Genomic DNA, 16,663 nt, shown 5'->3' with positions numbered 1-16,663 from the left:
GGCTTTTCCCTCCATCTCCTCACCATAATGACACACATAAGCCCCAAGAACCAGAACCCACCACAAACTCTCCAAGACAGGCTTGACATTCAGGGTGTTCCTGTGCAAGAAACAAAATGTCCCAACAAGGAGAAAACCCCATTCCTTCTCAGGACAGCAGAGACAAGTGTCCACAAGGTCAAGAACACAACAGATACTTAAACTGAAATTCCTGAAAGGAATCATATTGAATGTACTGTGAAGTTACAATCCATCCTGTAGGTCAACATTCCCCAATTATTGCACCATCTGCAGCAATTTTGATCTCCAACTCCACAGTTTAAAAATCTCTAGGTTAAGAAAAAAGTTAACTCTCCCAAGTGAAAGAGGACAGTTGGCTCCAAGGAAAGAAGAAAAATTGGAATTTATATTAACTTGCACCACTTGAGCCAGGAGACAGTGGCTGCCTTGGAAGCGAGCACCACGTACGGACAAAACAGCCGGGGCTGTGCTACCTCCCAGCACACGGGCTCTCAGAGGGAGCAATCCCAACTATCCGGCACCCCTTTTTCCTGTCAGCATGGACTTAAAGCTCCACTTCGTGCACGCCGTGAGTTTTCAACGGGCTGGTGGATATTTCCCACCTCGTAGCAAGTGGCCTTCTCAAAGACCGAACGACAAAAGTAACTGGAGAACAGTATCTGTCACAGAGCTCTGCAAAATGAAAGACTTGCAAATCCTCCCCAGGGTGTGGAGGAACACCTGCTCCGTCAGCAGGCTGGGCTGGGCGCGGGGTCACAGCCCTTATCAGTTTGGTTTTTGACCCCTGAAATACTAGCGCAGTAGGTGAGGTGACTGTGATTCACTTGGCTACAGCGCGTGGAGGAGCAGGATGGCGAAAGCGTCCCCCGAACGGACAGTGTGACCAGTCCTGGGGAATCCCACCCAGATCAAAGACCGGAAGACATTTTGGGCCCAAAAGGTGGGATGCTGCGTTGAAACGAGACACTGTGGCCTCCTCAGGAAGGTCCCTCAGCTGTCTCCTGGTAATGCTGAAATGCATTTCTGGGGACACACCAGCCAGGCTGCTGACAGCCATTCATTTTGTAAACAGCCGCGGCAGCAAGACATTATCACCCCCCTCCTCAAAGGGGAATCTCTGCCCTTTTCTCTAGTGTTGTCACACTCGGGTTTATTACCCTCGATTTCTCAGTTAGGTTGATTTAGAAGAGGTTTAAGCTCACCAAACTAGCATTGCCCGAAATGTGTGCCAGGGAGCACTCCTACACGTCATTCTGCCACCGGCAACACAAGATTGGAGCCATCTCTTCCCCCTAACCAGAAGGCTCGTTTCCAAAAGGGGGTTCTGGAACAGTCTCAGCAGCGTCTCCATGCTTGGAAAAACAACATTTCAACACAATTTCCAAATGATGTTACACAAACAATCCATGCACTGAACTTCTTTTAAAAAAGGCATATTACACATTATATTGAGACAAATCAGTCCAGAGGTGCAGCCACATTTTAAAGATAGGGAGAACTGAACCATGCACAGACCACTGCACCTGCCAGCTCCTGACGGGAAATCAGAATGAGAACTACCTGAAAATTATGACTAAAACCAGTCAAAATGACAAAATAAACTGCCTTCCTAAAAAGCAAATGCATTGATCTGTCAGGGTGGGTGCCCAAGGTCTGTCCAAAGGCAGAGGATCGTTTGGCACCTACTTTGGTTCATCATGTGGAGCACATACAAAGGCTGCAGTCCAGAACCGAGACCTAAGGTACTCACTGCAAATAAACACAAAAACTTTAAGAAGTGCCTTGGGATTGTAATATACCTGTTAATAGTCCAGAGAGGGAAAAAAAAAAAAGATAGTGAGGAAACAACCATTAAGGGAAAAAGCTTTTTGCCAGCAGCAGTAGCATTTTTTTTTCATTTAATAAGAACAATCTTACCATCTTTTGCATTTTGTGATCAGACATGCTGTAACTATTTTAATAAGTTTTATAATTGCCATGGTGCACTAGCTCATAGAACAATAAAACAGCATATCCAATTTAGAATCTAAAACTAAATTCATGCAGTTCTGTGCACAAACTCCATTTCTACCATCTTGAAATCTTAGCAGAAAACACTCTAACAAAAACCATTACACCTTTCACACCTGCTCTTTTTCAGACTTCACTGCACTTGGACTCTATTAAAAATACGGATTTGCTACACACTCCCTTGACAGTTTCTAATCTACCCGATTTTGTTGTGTAAAACACCATGCAAGAACAGGACAGACAATACCACCTTACCCTACTGAAACACAGCAGACTCTAAAGAAGTAATTAATAAACTACCTGCAAGTCTTTTTTTTTCCTTTTTTTTTTTTGAGGTGTAATAAATAATGCATTCTGACTGCTAAACAGCATTTGTGAGGTTTCAAGAATGCTTTGGAGTATGAAATTCCTAGAGTCTCATTCACTTACACCATTTGGTTTCAAATAGTCTGCTGTCGGTTCACTTAAACATGTAACAGGAAACTCAAATTTGACTAAAAGGTTGTATTACATTACTACTGGTTTTATATGGAAACCTTTTTAGAAGTAAGAAGCTAAGGGGAAGTTTTTTTTCCTCTCCCATCTGTGACAGACAGCTGTTCACTGCCTGGAATCTATGATAGCAGACACTTAAAGTAGCACCAAGCTGAAGTAAACACTTTAGAAATTTAATTTCTTTAATTGTACTGACACCATAAAAATATTTGCAATTTATTGCATCGTGCTATGCAATAAGCTGTATCATATGACTAAACACTAGAAGCTAAATATACTGTATTAATTGAATTTAATTTTTTTTTTTTTCTGAAATATTTTAAAATCTTAAAAAACAATCCCGGAGACTTCTCACGCATGTACAGCAATGGCGCTTACAGCAAGTCCAGATGTTTAAATACTTAACACAGGTTAGAACTTGAAGTAATCTTGATCCAATCCAATATGCATATAAAAAATAAGCCAAGATAGAAAAAGACCTATCTACCCATAAAAAGTTTTGACAGCTTTACAGACTTCTGCATTTGAGCCACTATTAAAAATAACTGCCTGTGGTTTTCTGTTTTTAAACAAAACTTAGTTTACATGTCCAGAACTGCCCACCTTGTCACACACTTACACAGAACCTCGGTTCTCCCTGTCCTACATCTCAGCCAACTAAAGACAGCAGCTTCCAACTGGCAAATGCACACACCTCCACACACACCTCCAAAACGTGCAAGAAATTTTTAAACAAGTATTTTATACAGCTTCGTTTTCTATGTAATTTAGACACTCTGCAGCAATTTCAACCTGCTGGAAAAAAAACCACTATGATTTTAAAGTCCGTTTTAAATCTAGATTCTGCATGCAAATTTTTTGGCTTCTGTTTTTTTCTTCAAAAAGAAAAATATTGTCTGGGCCAACACTACCTCTCAGTTGGAACACATTCTTCTCCTATCTCCCACATACTATTTATTTTTCCTCCTTTTAACTTCAGAGACACAGCTCTACAGTGAAACATGGAAACATGGAAGAGACCTGTTACACCACATCATGGCCAACATACTCTGCAGCCCACGGGCTAATGCTCCCTTAAAAGCATCAGGCCAGAAGGGTCCAGCCCACTTTCCCCAGCTTTCAGCCCAGTCCCTCTGCTGATCCCTTGGTGGGTCAGTTCCCCTCTGGGAAAAGGCAAAGACACAGCTATGGAAAACACAAACTGCCCTGTCAGCAGCCACAAAGAGTAACGTGGTTCAACTCCCTTATTTAATCAAACATTTTTTAGGGGTTTTTTTCCCCTCCTTTGTGGGTTCCTTAGTTTTACACCGATTTACTCAGCAGTCCTACTCACCAATATTCAGAACACCAGCCCTGGCACAAGGGAAGAGAGAACACAAGGGAAACCATCCCCTTCCGTAGCACCAAGCTGGCTGGTGTAAGCTCAGCCATCTAAGGACTCTGCGTGACACTGAGACACACTGAATCTTCCTGATTCTGTTATCCTCGGCTTTCAGATAAACCATACTTATCTTCTAGGGCACTTAGAGATCTACTGATGAAAAAGCACAAGGAACTTGCTGAGTACATGCATGTGCTTGTACTAAAAGCTTTACAAAGGGAAGGGTGAGTATAATAAACACAGCATTAACAGGACTTAGTAACAGATGAAATTATTTTCAAGGCCTCTGCCTTTAAGAGGACAAAGTGTTAATTCTGTCCACTTTAGATAACCTTTAACTTCCACATGATTCTATACTGGGAAAGGCCATTTTGACCAGTCCACAGAGCGTAGCATGGACACCCGTGAGCTTCCTCTGCCGCCACGCCTGTCACCATTTTCTTGCCAGAAGCCACGTTTTCAGGGTCTTCAGTGATGAGTGGTATCAAGGCAATTGTGAACTCTTTCAACTGCATGAGTATTTAGTGTTTGCTTTCAACATTGCAAGAATGTTTTTCTTGCATCTTGCATTTATACTGGATACAAAGACATATACCACAACTTCCTACAAACAACCCGGTCAAGCACCTGGATAGGTGTACACTGAATTAGTCACCATCATTCCCATAAAAGGTAAAACAGACTGGTTAAGTGAGCTTACAAGACAAATGCAGGAGCGTGTGTCACAGGTAGAATGGCTACTCATGACTTCCTTAATCATAATCCTTTGCTCAAACCATATGGAGCATCATGGCCACTGACCCTCTGATGAGTGTTGAATTGTAGCAATACTGAGGAAGTTGCAATTCACAACACGCTCATTCAATGGTAATGAGCCCAACTTCTAAAATGAGGTTCCATGTACTTATTTTTCTCATTTGTTGGAGATCACCACGAACAACCTCTTCTGTAACAAGAACTAAAACAGAAGTTGGGCTTTTAAACTCATTTTCTGTAAGGACTGTATCCCAACGAGGCTTTCATTGAAGACAGAGCAAGGGTCCCAGAGGCCATACTGACGCCCACTTTCATAATCCACCTTTTGAAATCTTCCTCTACTGCTTCCTCTGCTTCTCCAGCAACATATGGTCAATGTTCTTGCTTTAAATTCAGAATGAATACATTTGATTTCTACTGCCCGCCCCACTTGTTGGCTGCTCCAGTTCACACGGTCTACTCAGTACTGCCATGTTGTTTGCTGAGTATACACTTTTCATAGCCTTGAGTTTAAATATATTTGGCACTACATAGAGTAGGAAAAGATGTTCAAGTACATCCACTAATTCACCTTCTACGCATCTAGAAAGTGTGTGGTGAAGGTGCGCAAGAGGTGGATTTGTTGGTAACTACCCCCATTTTACAGCTAAGAAAGCAGAGGTAGAGTAGGAGAAAAACCCACACAGGTATTTCTGGCTCCTCTCCCCATACAAAAAAACTCACTTCATTTTACTCTGAGTAAACAATCATTAATAGATCATTCAGTACACAAAAAACTCTTTAAAGCCATTGAAAGAGGCCTTGAGACCAACAGGTAGCTCTGAATAAAGCCAAAAAGCATGCTGCCCGATAAAACTCAGAATCTCCCACTATTTTCTCCAGTACAGCCTCAATTATTAAGAGAAATGAGAAAAGCCAGTGTAGGCTCAGTGTTTTCAATGTACATTACTGACATAAAACTTTTTGTGTAGGATCACAGAAAGCAAGTACTTTCAAAAAAAATCTGTTTCCCAGTGTGGGCTTGGAGCCCAAGCTATTAATCTCCACCTGCTTTGTCTCACAACAAAATGAATACTGAAGAATTTGAAAAGTTATATTAAAACTCGTATTCAAATTATGTGTCCGCCCTCTCTCATAAAACATTCATTTGTCAAGAAACAGCATTCCAGTGGAAGGAGGGAAAACGAAACAAGCAGAAGTGTTTTATATGTCGCAGGTGTTAAGAGACCAAAAGGTTGATTCTGTTCTGACAATTCCTTTGGGGTGACAGCAGTCACTCACACTCCGTCTAGAAATCTCACTTCCCACAGAAGATGCTCTTTTTCCACCATAATAAAAGTTCCTCCCAGTTCCCATTTTTTTTAGGTCTCTAAGGCACAGAGCCATAGGAAACAGGGGCAGCAACACTCTTATCTAAAAGAAGTTCCTTTTTTTTTTTTCTTTTTTTTTTCTGTTGTTGCTTAAAAGAATATGACTGTCACAAAGAATGTCGACAGGAAAAAAATAACAGTGGAAAGAGTTTGACTCAATGTCAAGAGATGTCTCAAAATGTAAAAACTGTAGAAATGTTGCAGAAGTTAAACTGTTGCTTACAATGATTCACAGAAATGAACTTTTAAAGAGACACAGAAATGACAGCAAGGCAGTCATAATGTGTCAGGAACTTGCATCACTGGACTTCTAATTGCTACAATATTTCCTATCAAACTACTTATCCTGCAATAACGCCATAGGCAATCACCATTGGCAGAAATATTCCGTGTGTGCGAACAGACAGACAAACAGATGGAGCTCAGAAATCCACCATTATTCTAAAAAAGCATAAATCGCACTTCGGAGGGAATAACATGTTGGGGGAAAAAAAAAATGGTATTTCATAGTTCAGCTCTAACATGTGCTCTCTCAAAAGCAACGTGGTAATCCCTAAAGCGCTGGTTTTATCTCAGAGTTCCTCTCTTTTGAGATAGCCCTGAAGAGAGCACCCCCAGAGCAGCACGCTCCTCTGCGGGGGGGCGAGGGGATGGCCAGGAGGGAGGAGCAGCTCGAAGGCTCCAGCCCGGCGCCCGGGGACCCCCGGCAGCCCCGGGGCTCTCCCCACCACCTCCCGGACTCTCCCCGAGAGGAGACGACGGAGGGAGAAGCACAGCCCGGGCTCGCCGGGGGGGCGGCGGCACTGGGAGCGCGACGCGCGGGGCGCTCGCATGGGACCCGCTCCGCCGGGCATGTGCGCTGGGCAGCACCGCTGCCTTTAACGTGGGCAAAAACCCCAAGAAAACCCTCAAAAAAAACCCCCAAACCCAAGCAACTCCGCACCGACACCAAGCCACACAAATGCTCGTGTTCTGGTAATAGTTTTAACTTTGCTCAAACCTTCACGCTGCCAGACAGCCCCTCCCCGCCAGCAGCCGGTGACGACCCGCCAGCCCTCGCAGTTTTGGGGCCATTCCCGTTCCCTTCCCGTTCCCGCCCGGACACGTGCCGGCCCCGGGGCCGGCGGCACGGCAGCTCCGGTAAGGCGGAAGGACACGAGGCGCCGCGGCCCAGACCCCGCGCCGGGATTGCCGCCGGCCCGCCCGCCGGCCCCGGCATCGCGGCCGCCCGCTCCCCCCCACCCCGGGCCCTCGCTCGACCTGCGGCCCGGCCCGGCCCGGCGGGACCGGGGCGAGGAGCCGGCGGAAACGCGGCGTCCTCGGCTGAGGGGCCGCGCGGCGCAGGGCCCCGCGGCGGGCACACCCCCGGCACGGCGGAGCGCGGCGCGGCCCGCCCGCGGCCCTCGGGGCCCTGTGGTGCTCACCTGCGGCCGGCGAGGCGGCGGAGAAGCGCCGGTACCCCCGTCCCGGAGCGGTGTGACGGGGGGAGGTTGAAGGGAGAAGGGGAGGGGTGTGGTGAGCGGGGGGGGGGGGGGGGGGGGGCGCGTTCAGGCGGCCTCGGCCCCCACACCCGAGCGAAGCGGCGCCGCGTCCCACAGACAACTTCGCCCCGCGCGCGCGCGCTCGCTTGCTCGTGCCCCGCACCGCCCCGCGCACGCGCCGCCGCCCGCCGCTCGGGCGCGCGCCCCGCCGGCTGCCACGCAGGCCGGGAGGGCCTGGGGCGCGCGCGGGGTGGGCGGGGCCGCGCGGCGCTCGGCCCACCTGCGGGGCCGCCAGCACCGGCGGCGCCTGGGCCGCTCCCGCTCCGCGCGGGGCGGGAACCGCGGGCTTGGAGTGAGGGGTTTTGGGGGTTTTTTTGGGTTTTTTTGCACGTTTCGGTGCGGAACGGCGCGTGATCAGAGCCCTCCCCCCGCAAAACGACGGGTTCCCCGCGCCCCGCGGGGGAAGGGCGGGGGGGGGAGAGAAATGCCCGCGGTTCCCCCCACCACCACCCTGCAAACCGACCCGGCGCCCGCTCGCGGGGTTTCCCGTTTTTAGCAGCAGACGGGCGGTCCCGGGCTGAGCCGCTTCCGCCGGCGGTTGCGCGGACCGTGGAGGTTGCGCGGCGGCGGAGCTGCCGCCGCTCCCCAGCGGGGATCTGGGGGACGCGCGGTTCGCTTCGCCGCCGCGGCCACACGCGTCAAGGGAAGCGCGTTGGTGTGTGCGCAGGAACGGGGGCCCGGACGGGTCCGGCTCTGAAACAAATTCAGCATTTCAGCTGGAAAATCCTGAATTCCCAAACTGCCGTGGGGTGCGGATGAAGACAAAACGTTAGTCTCAGCTGAATTTCAACTTGAAATCCAAGTTTCAAATTTCAACTTGAAATTCAACAGGGTTTTCAACAAATGAACAAAAACCTGAAAGTAAACTTCACAATAAATAAAAACGAAACTAGCACGGCTCATCTCGTCGCCTGAGCGGGGCGAACGGCGCGCGGTGGCAGCGTATCTGGTGAGAGAAGTGCGAGTGCTTGTATTTTGTCAACTTTGGTACCCAGGGCTGAGCTCCATCACAGAGTGCTTGCTGGTGCAACTGGGAAACTCCTAGAGTCGTCACAGCAGAAAGCGCTTGTGCCAGCACGACTTCGAGCAGTTCAGGAAATGAAACGAGGTCTGCGAGCAAAAGCACCTTTTGCCACTCTAGCTTCATTTCTACTCAGCCCTTTGCCAGTTAAAAATAATACTTTTTTTTTTTTTTTTTTTTTTTAGTATTTTTAAATCAACCCTCTAAGCAAGCCCAGTTAATCCCTGTAGGCAGTTAGAGCGGAGCTGGTCGCAGCCCCGCAGCAGCTGGGATGGGAAGGCAGGTCCGGGAGAGGGGTTCAGGCACCCAAACCAAACCGCTGCAGGCGGGGAGCCCCATTCTTTGGGACACGACTGGTGGTTTCATCCCGTTCGTCCTGTGCCTCGGCCTTGGCGCGTTTCCAGACTCCTCGGGTGTCCTGGTGCTGCTCGGAGCTGTCTGGGGACGCCCGTCCCGACAGCCCCGAGGGTTTGTGGTTTGCATTCCCTGGGAGCAGCGGGGCAAGGCCCCATCCGCAGGCTCTGCGGTCCATTCACCAACGTCCAGCCCATGTGGAGGGTAACGCTCGGCTGCTGCCTCTCCTCTCTCTCCGCTGATTGCATCACCTACACCTACACCAGCGCGGTGCGGAACCTGCTACCAAACACATTTTGGTTCAAATAAGTCACTTTTTCCAGCAGACTCCACTCACACAGTTTAAGCTCCAGAGGAAGTCTCTGTTTTGCAGAACCTGAAAAATCATGGCAGGTCTTTGCTCAAATGGCGCTGTTTATCCATCAAAACTCCTACTTTTAGGAAAACATTCTTGCTAAAGCAGTGCCACCTCTGGCATCCAGAGAGACAAGAAACCGCAGCAAATGTTTATGGGATATTCAGGTGGTTTTGCAAGATTTGAACTGTTTCTTCCAGAAACGTCACTAGGTTTTGGTTTTGTTGTAAAGTTGTTTACACAAAGCTAATATAAATTCAGTGCATTCAGTCTGGGTGAATATAAACATGAGCCTTCCAGGGGCTCAAGTTTCTGATACGTCTCACATTTAAGATACTGTAAAACTAGATTCTCCCTGAGCATTTCTGATAGCGTAAAGAGTTTTCTCTCAAGGGTACAGATGCCTGCACAGCTATGCAATGCTTCTCACTAGAGACAGAGCAATAGACACAACAGATGGAAACTAAGAGGCCACCTGGTTTTAAAGCAAATCATATCATCAATCTATCAGTACAAAATCTGAAACATGGGAAAGTGCTTAGAGAAACAAAATGAATTCAATTTTTTTCCCCAAACTCAATTTTCCCAAGGTCTGTCGATATACCATTTGCAAAAATGCATTTCTTCCTCTTAAAAAGAGAGTGTCAGTGGATTGAGGTACAAGAACTTCAGTGTTTTACATCAAAACAATGACCAAAAAAGGATCTTTTGTTACGCTGCCATAAGTTAACGTCTTTCTATTCAGAAAAGCTGTTTTTAAAAATCTGCTACATTCTTGTGCACAGCTTCAAGATCCAGGTTTTTCATTGTGAAATTAGACAGACCGGACAGAATTACTTTAGATTATCAACAGCAATTCGGTTAGGAAAGAAAATTAAATTTCCTCAATTAAGTCTTGACAGAAATAGACTCTCTTTCATAGTCTATGCTATGGTTCTGTGTGAAATTCTCTTTTAAACAACCCCCAAAGTGAGAACTTGCAGAAGACGGTTTTTTTACTTTACTTCTTCCTTGTTTTGATCTGGTTAAGAAGAGCCAGGAATTGATCCTGCGGCCGGGCTCGCCCTGGCGTGCGTAAGGCCGGCCCCGATCGCATCCCCGGCGCAGTGACACCTCCCTTCGAACACAGCGCTCGGTGCCCCAGGACACCAAGATGAGGCTGTATGGCTCTGGATCGCCTCTCCTGCAGTGGAAGAAGTGCATTTTACACACATCCATCTAGATGAGGGCTCCACCATCCACAGATCTCAGCTAACCGTTTTCATTTAATCAGTTTAATTATTTTATACAGTCCAAGGATGGGTTGATGTACATTTTAATCTACAATATTTAAAATCCCACTGATAACTGTCAGAAGGAACTCTTAGTAGCTAGTGTAAGCTTGAAGACCAGACTGTAAGGAACGGAGATCTACATAAATAAAAGTATTTTAAATAAATTAATTTTTAACCTAAAATATGAGGAAATAGTCTTTTATGCGTCTAAAGCTTTTATGGCTAATACTCGCATGGTTGTAGAGCAAGCACCACCTCGTTATTTACAGCCCAAATGTTTTAGGACTGACCCACAGCTAGTGAGGCCACTTTAATTGTTCAAGCAGAACCAAGCACAGCCAGTAAGCACCTGATATCAGTGGAGGCTGAGAAAATTAAACAGGAAAATTTCTATATTACTTGCGAGTATGAAGATTCCTGGCAACAAGTCTGTTTCAGAACAACTAGAATGATCTTGACCCAAATCTTGAAGGATTTTAAATCAACATACAGTCAATTTGATTGATTTATTTTATTCTGAGCACTAAATGCAACTGTCACTGTATCCTTCATCCTCAGTCCATTATCAATAAAATCCTGGCCTTACTGACTTAATATATGCCTATTGACTTAGTTGTTATTTTCCATTCTTAATAGCATACACTGAGGAGACTCTGCTAGAAGTTATTTTCAGGAAAAAAAACCCAACAAAACAACAAAACCCTTCTTCCTCAAATGAAAATTACAGAGTTTAAGGAGAGTCAGTTTTCCAGCAGTAGCTAGAGAAGACAGGCTGTGAATGTCCCTTTCCACAGCCATGGCTGCAGCGTGTCTTCTCCACACACACACTACATGCAGGCTGACTTTCATAGTGTGTCTGCAGCCTGCACGCTCGGTTCTCATATTTCTGTAAGGTTCGAGTCCCAGAGGAAGCATTAATGCTAAAGGAATGCATACCAGCGTGGAACTAGTCTAAAAGTCAGTACAAAATCTCTCCAACAGATTGCTCAGAGAAACACCTCTTTTTTACCATATTTAAGATCTGTAGATTGATCTCATGAGCATTTGTGCAGCAGTTTAGTCTCAAACTGATAAGAGTGCTGCAAAAAGAGAGAAATAGAATCAAAGGAGATTAAAAAGCACTGGTCTTCAGGAAGATAAGGCAACCTAGAGCCACCACGTGACCCAGCAAACGCTCCAGCTCAGCCGCCTGCGGATCTCATCAGGGAACCAGATGTGACCAGTGGCAGAATATCCTTCACAGCGTGAGATCTGGAGTATGTGATTGCCATCCAGGAAAGGGGAGATGGGAAAGTATGATGGAGAAAATGTCCTTTTTTTATGGAGTTTAATTGCTTAGAAGGAAGACACGTTTTCTTTTAAAGAAGAAGGGATGCTAGAAAGCAGGCTCAGGAAGGTGTCTGGAAGAAGGAGCAGAAGGATTTTTCACATGGAGAGAAAATTTAACATTGCTTCCTCTTTTCTGGTGATTGTGTATTTTAAATGATGAAGTGGCAGCAGACAGTTCTCATTCATTTCTTTGGTCAGTTGAAAACAGGGCAGGTAGTACAGAAAAAATAGAAGAGGCCTGTTGTCCCCTGCTAGTAGGGCAGAAAATTGTGAGTTTTCATTCATGAATTTGCTCATGCTCCTGCGCGGAGAGGTGTTCCTCCCCAGCAGAGCCCCTCCACGTAGCTAAGGGGCAGAGGGAGTGCCTCAGCATTGGCCATAGCACTCTCCTTGTTCCATCCAGGCTGGCAGTAGGGCCGTCCCGCTGTAACCGTCGTGGTGGTACCTACCACCGCCTGGACTGCAAAGAGAGCTCACGGCATGAGCTCCGTGCGGCCTAGCAGGGGCTGGGGGATGGGAGGTTCTGTTGCTTTTGTGGAAGGGCAAGTGGAAGATGGAGTTTTTCAGGCACACAGGCTTGTGGTCACTATTTTGGGGAGAGAGGGAGGAGGAGGAAGTATAGAGCTGGGACACAGAGTAAGCTGTGTGTCCTGCCCACACAGATTTCACTCACTGTGCACTTGAGAGAGAAGGAGTTGTGGATGCCTTGTCTCAGCCCCTAGCAAAGGATTTGGAGATGAAGCCTGTGCCCTTGGATTTGTATTCAAAGAAAGAACAGAGAAGTAGTGCAGGGAGCAGAGTGCTGGGGCGAGGCCCCCAGCAGCCTGTGTTGCCAAGCAGATGGGCTGCCGTGTTCTCAATCAACTGCAGTTTTTAAGGTCATGCCTAGATAATGAGCATCACAGCACTCAAGCCTACAGATCATGAATATATGGATGAATATTGACTCATGCATTTTCCTTTCTGCAGCTCCATTCATGTAACTTCCCCTCTGCTCCAAAGCCAGCACATCCTCCCTTTTGGTGTCTCTGCAGACTCTGCACCACCCTCAGCCCGCTCACAACTCTCCGGCTTTTCTGGCAGCTCGGCTCTTGACAGCATGTGGTCACTGTGATCTCCCCTGCAGCCAGCGTCTCCCACGGTCCTTTTGGGAACTTCAGAATATGGAAGGAGAAAGCAGATAGGACGAATAATGCCAAGCAGTAAAAGGTTTCCTTGAGTTAGATTTCAAAGAGAAAGTCACACAGAAAGGTCATCCCCAGCTGCAGCGCCTGGTCCTCGGAAGTCCTTCATCACCACTGGAAGGTTGTAGCTGCTGGTGAAACGCTGCCTTTGCCGGTACGACGGGACCTCAGCACCAGGCTGAACACCCGGGAGCCACGCTGCACTAGGAGGAGCTGGCTGTGTGTCGGTGTAAGGGCAATGCAGGAGGGGTCAAAGCAGAAGCTGGTCACCGTTGCTGCCACCACCCTGAGAGACTCAACAACCAGGCAGAGAGAAGGAAGGACAGTGGTGGGAAGGAACCCAGAGAGCATCCCCGAACTGTGTCCTGTGCCACCGCTGCAGGCTGTGGCTAGACCCAGAGTGGGTCTGTGCAATGGGGAGAAGGAGCCCCACAGACATCTCAGTGAGGAAATGTCTGGTGAGGAGTAACTTGGAGGGTTGGTAGGAGGCCTTGTGGAATTGGAAAATTATCCAACCTCCTGTGATCAGAGGGTCACAAATCTGAAACAGGCTGTGTAGCACAGAGCTCGGGGCGACAGAGACGTGTTGCTTTGGTATGTTCTCTGATACATCCCATGGTGTGTGCTGTCTGTTGCACCAGTTTTCTTCTATTAACCATCTTGTTGGCAGAAGTGTCTGTACTAAGTCAGCAGGTATCTGAGGCTTGCTCTGAGAAGCGAGACTGGCCACACCACATATGGAGCAATAAAAATCAGAAGCAGAGCTGTTCTCTTGCTGTTTGAGCTCTAAGCTGCATGCCATGCTACTTGTGTTACAGCTTCCACTGCCATTTGTACTGGAGTTTGAAGCACCTTAATTCAAACTAGTTGCCTCCCTCTTGCTTCTCCAGGTAGGGTTTGGATGTGGCTCCCTGGGCTGGAGCCATGGAGCGCCCTGACACACGGGCAGCGTGGACAAGTGCAGAGCTTGGGCTCAGGTGTGAACTCAAACCATATGTTAAACTGGTGCTAAAGATACACCATTCTAATGGCTTCATATTGTGTTAGCAAAGGCACAACTTTTACTGCTCTGTCTCCCCTATTTTCTTAATGAACTGTCTTCAGTTGGCCTCTGTTTATATAGTGTCTCTGGTCGTTAGCGAGACTCAAATGCCTTCCCTTACTCAGCCATGCTGTAGTTCTCTCTTTTTTTGGCATAGATTTGCTTTCTTACAGTTCTATGAGTGAATTTCTTGAAAAGAAAAAAAAAAAAGAAGATTAAAAGGGAGAAAAGAAAGGGAAAAGGAAAAGGAAAAGTGAAAGGGAAAGGAAAAGGAAAAAAAGGAAAAGGAAAGGGTAAAGAGAGAAAAGAGAATAAAAGAGAAAAAAAGGAAAAAAAGAAAATAGAAAAGAAAAGGAAAAAAAAAAAAGGAAAAGAGAAGAAAAGGAGAAAAGCAATTGAAGCCAGATTGAGCAGCTCTGGCTTTAACAGTCCTAGGCCCTTCCCCTATTTTCCCTGACATTCCTCCTCGTGACCCCTTCCAAGTGTTCTGGGCGAGTTTCGCAGGAATGCGCAGTTAGGCTCAGTCTCCGTGAGCACGGCCTGTTACTCTAGAGGAGTTGGCAGAGCTTCCCAGCTTTCACAGCCAGATGTTACAAGTGTGACCCTGCCAGAAGCTGCATGCATGCACCTTCCCATTCTCAGCCCCCTTGCACGGGGGATAGTTTCTGAAGAATCTATTCTAGGTAATACTTTGCTTTTGTGATTTGCTTTCTTCTTCACTTCTAAGATCTGTTCATAGCACCAATGCTATGTAATTTCTCAGCTAGGGAACATGGGATGAATTTTGCCATAAATTTCAATGGGAGCAGGACAGATTAGTAACATTGTAGGATTTTTGGGTCCTACTCATGAGTCAGGACCCAAAGCGTGCTTGGTGGTGTGCAAAAAGTACAGGACAAAAGAAGAGTCCTGCCCAGAAAAAGCCTGCAGGTAAGTTTTATGTTTCAGACTAACAGTGTGGATACAGAGAGACACAAGAATGCAAATGAAAAATGAGGCAATATTGGTTAGCATAACACAGAGGGATCGTACAATATCAACAGCTCTTCTTCCATCTTTTCTTTGTCTTTTCCATATATTCCTCTAGCTTATTAACAGTTACGGCGATGCATATACCGAGATGCACAGCCAGGATCCAATTCTTTACGAGTGCAGCAATATATCACTGCACGCTGAGTGACAGCACTACAATTTTATGATTATAACTTCATGTCCTGTGTGATGCACGCTTACAGGAGGTCTAAACAGTCACGATTGGTCTTATCCAACCTACTCCTTTCTCTTCTACTCTCTTTTCTTAGTTTTGAACTAAACTATAAATTCTGTGGGACAAAAACTTTGTCTGTTGTGGCAGCACAAGGGATTCCTGACCACTGTTACGCTCTCTAAGAGCTACAGCACTGCAATTACTTAACATACATCTCAGAACTAATGACTTGTCACTTCATTTAATTTATCAAGATGTCAAATGGAGATTATACCTTACCTCAAAATGAGCAGAGGTGGAGGTGGAAATCATGAAGTTTAAATTTAATACCATTTTATGATCCCAAGAAACAAATGACAAATTTAACCTTTAAAATAATATTTTGAAAGGAAGTTAAAATAATTGCATAGCATAGTTTTTAATGTTAAAGTGCTTTCTGTCCCTCCAGTGAAAGGTGCTGCAGAAATGCAGAGCATTATGTTTATTTATTAATAATCCCGCAAAGAAATTTTCATGATCGCCACTGGGGACTGTCTGACAGGTGACACAGGCGACCTCCTGCCAGGAGTGACATCTCTCCCCTACAATTTACATTCTCTAAATGATTTGCGATCAAATTACTTACAGGACAGATTAGCTTCTCCCTCCACTATTCACTCTCACAGCACCATATTCAACTGTTTGTTCCACAGGGCCATAAAAATAATAATATGGAAAGTCAGTGCCTCTGCTTCCAGGGTATTCCAACATGGAAACAGCCAGGAGATCGATTTCTGCACTCATTTTCTTGGGAACTGGGATTAGCATCTGAGGGAGATGCAGGTCATTGGCTTGAAAAGAGCATTCTGAGTTCACATTTTGATTGCACAACCAGATAAACAAACGAAGTGTCCCAATTAGAGGGAAGAAAATAATCAGCCTGCGGTTTGGTGGTGCAGGAACTGAGCGGACTAAGGAACAAACAGATTTGGAACAGTCAAAGGACAAATCCCAGACATTTATTGGATGTTAGGGAGACTGTAACCATCTGTGGCAGAGAAATGGTTAAGAGAATATATTAAAGGTGCAAAGGGTCTCCCGACCTCTGCCACTGTCAGTTCTGTCAATGGGTCTACAGACGCCAGTGGAATAATTATGGCCTATATTTAGATTATGGATGCATCGGGCAGGGTGAAGGTTGAACATGGGGAACATGGTTGTTTGCAGTTCATTAGCGATAGGAGCAGCCTAGGGTGGGAGGAGGGCACTGAACTGGATTCATCCCACCTGGAGTGCTTGTGCTGAGCTGCATAATGTCAGGGAAAGAGATCTGATTATATGGGG

General features: G+C 46.5%; 1 protein-coding gene across 2 annotated transcripts in view; it reads right to left on the bottom strand.

Moving 5' to 3' along the window:
- NEK6 (NIMA related kinase 6) overlaps positions 1–7,666 on the bottom strand; it is a 69,232-nt gene extending 61,566 nt beyond the window's left edge. For both annotated transcript variants that reach the window (XM_074846595.1, XM_074846596.1), the window contains exon 1: positions 7,458–7,666. The gene's annotated coding sequence lies outside the window, so the exon portion shown is untranslated. The remainder of the gene's footprint in view (positions 1–7,457) is intronic.
- Positions 7,667–16,663: the final 8,997 nt, after the last annotated feature.

The sequence above is a fragment of the Strix aluco genome, chromosome 20 (genome assembly GCF_031877795.1).
Source record: "Strix aluco isolate bStrAlu1 chromosome 20, bStrAlu1.hap1, whole genome shotgun sequence".
NCBI classification, from domain to species: Eukaryota; Metazoa; Chordata; class Aves; order Strigiformes; family Strigidae; genus Strix; species Strix aluco.
Note: the sequence above shows the minus strand (reverse complement) of the source record. Positions and strands in the feature narration are given on the sequence as shown.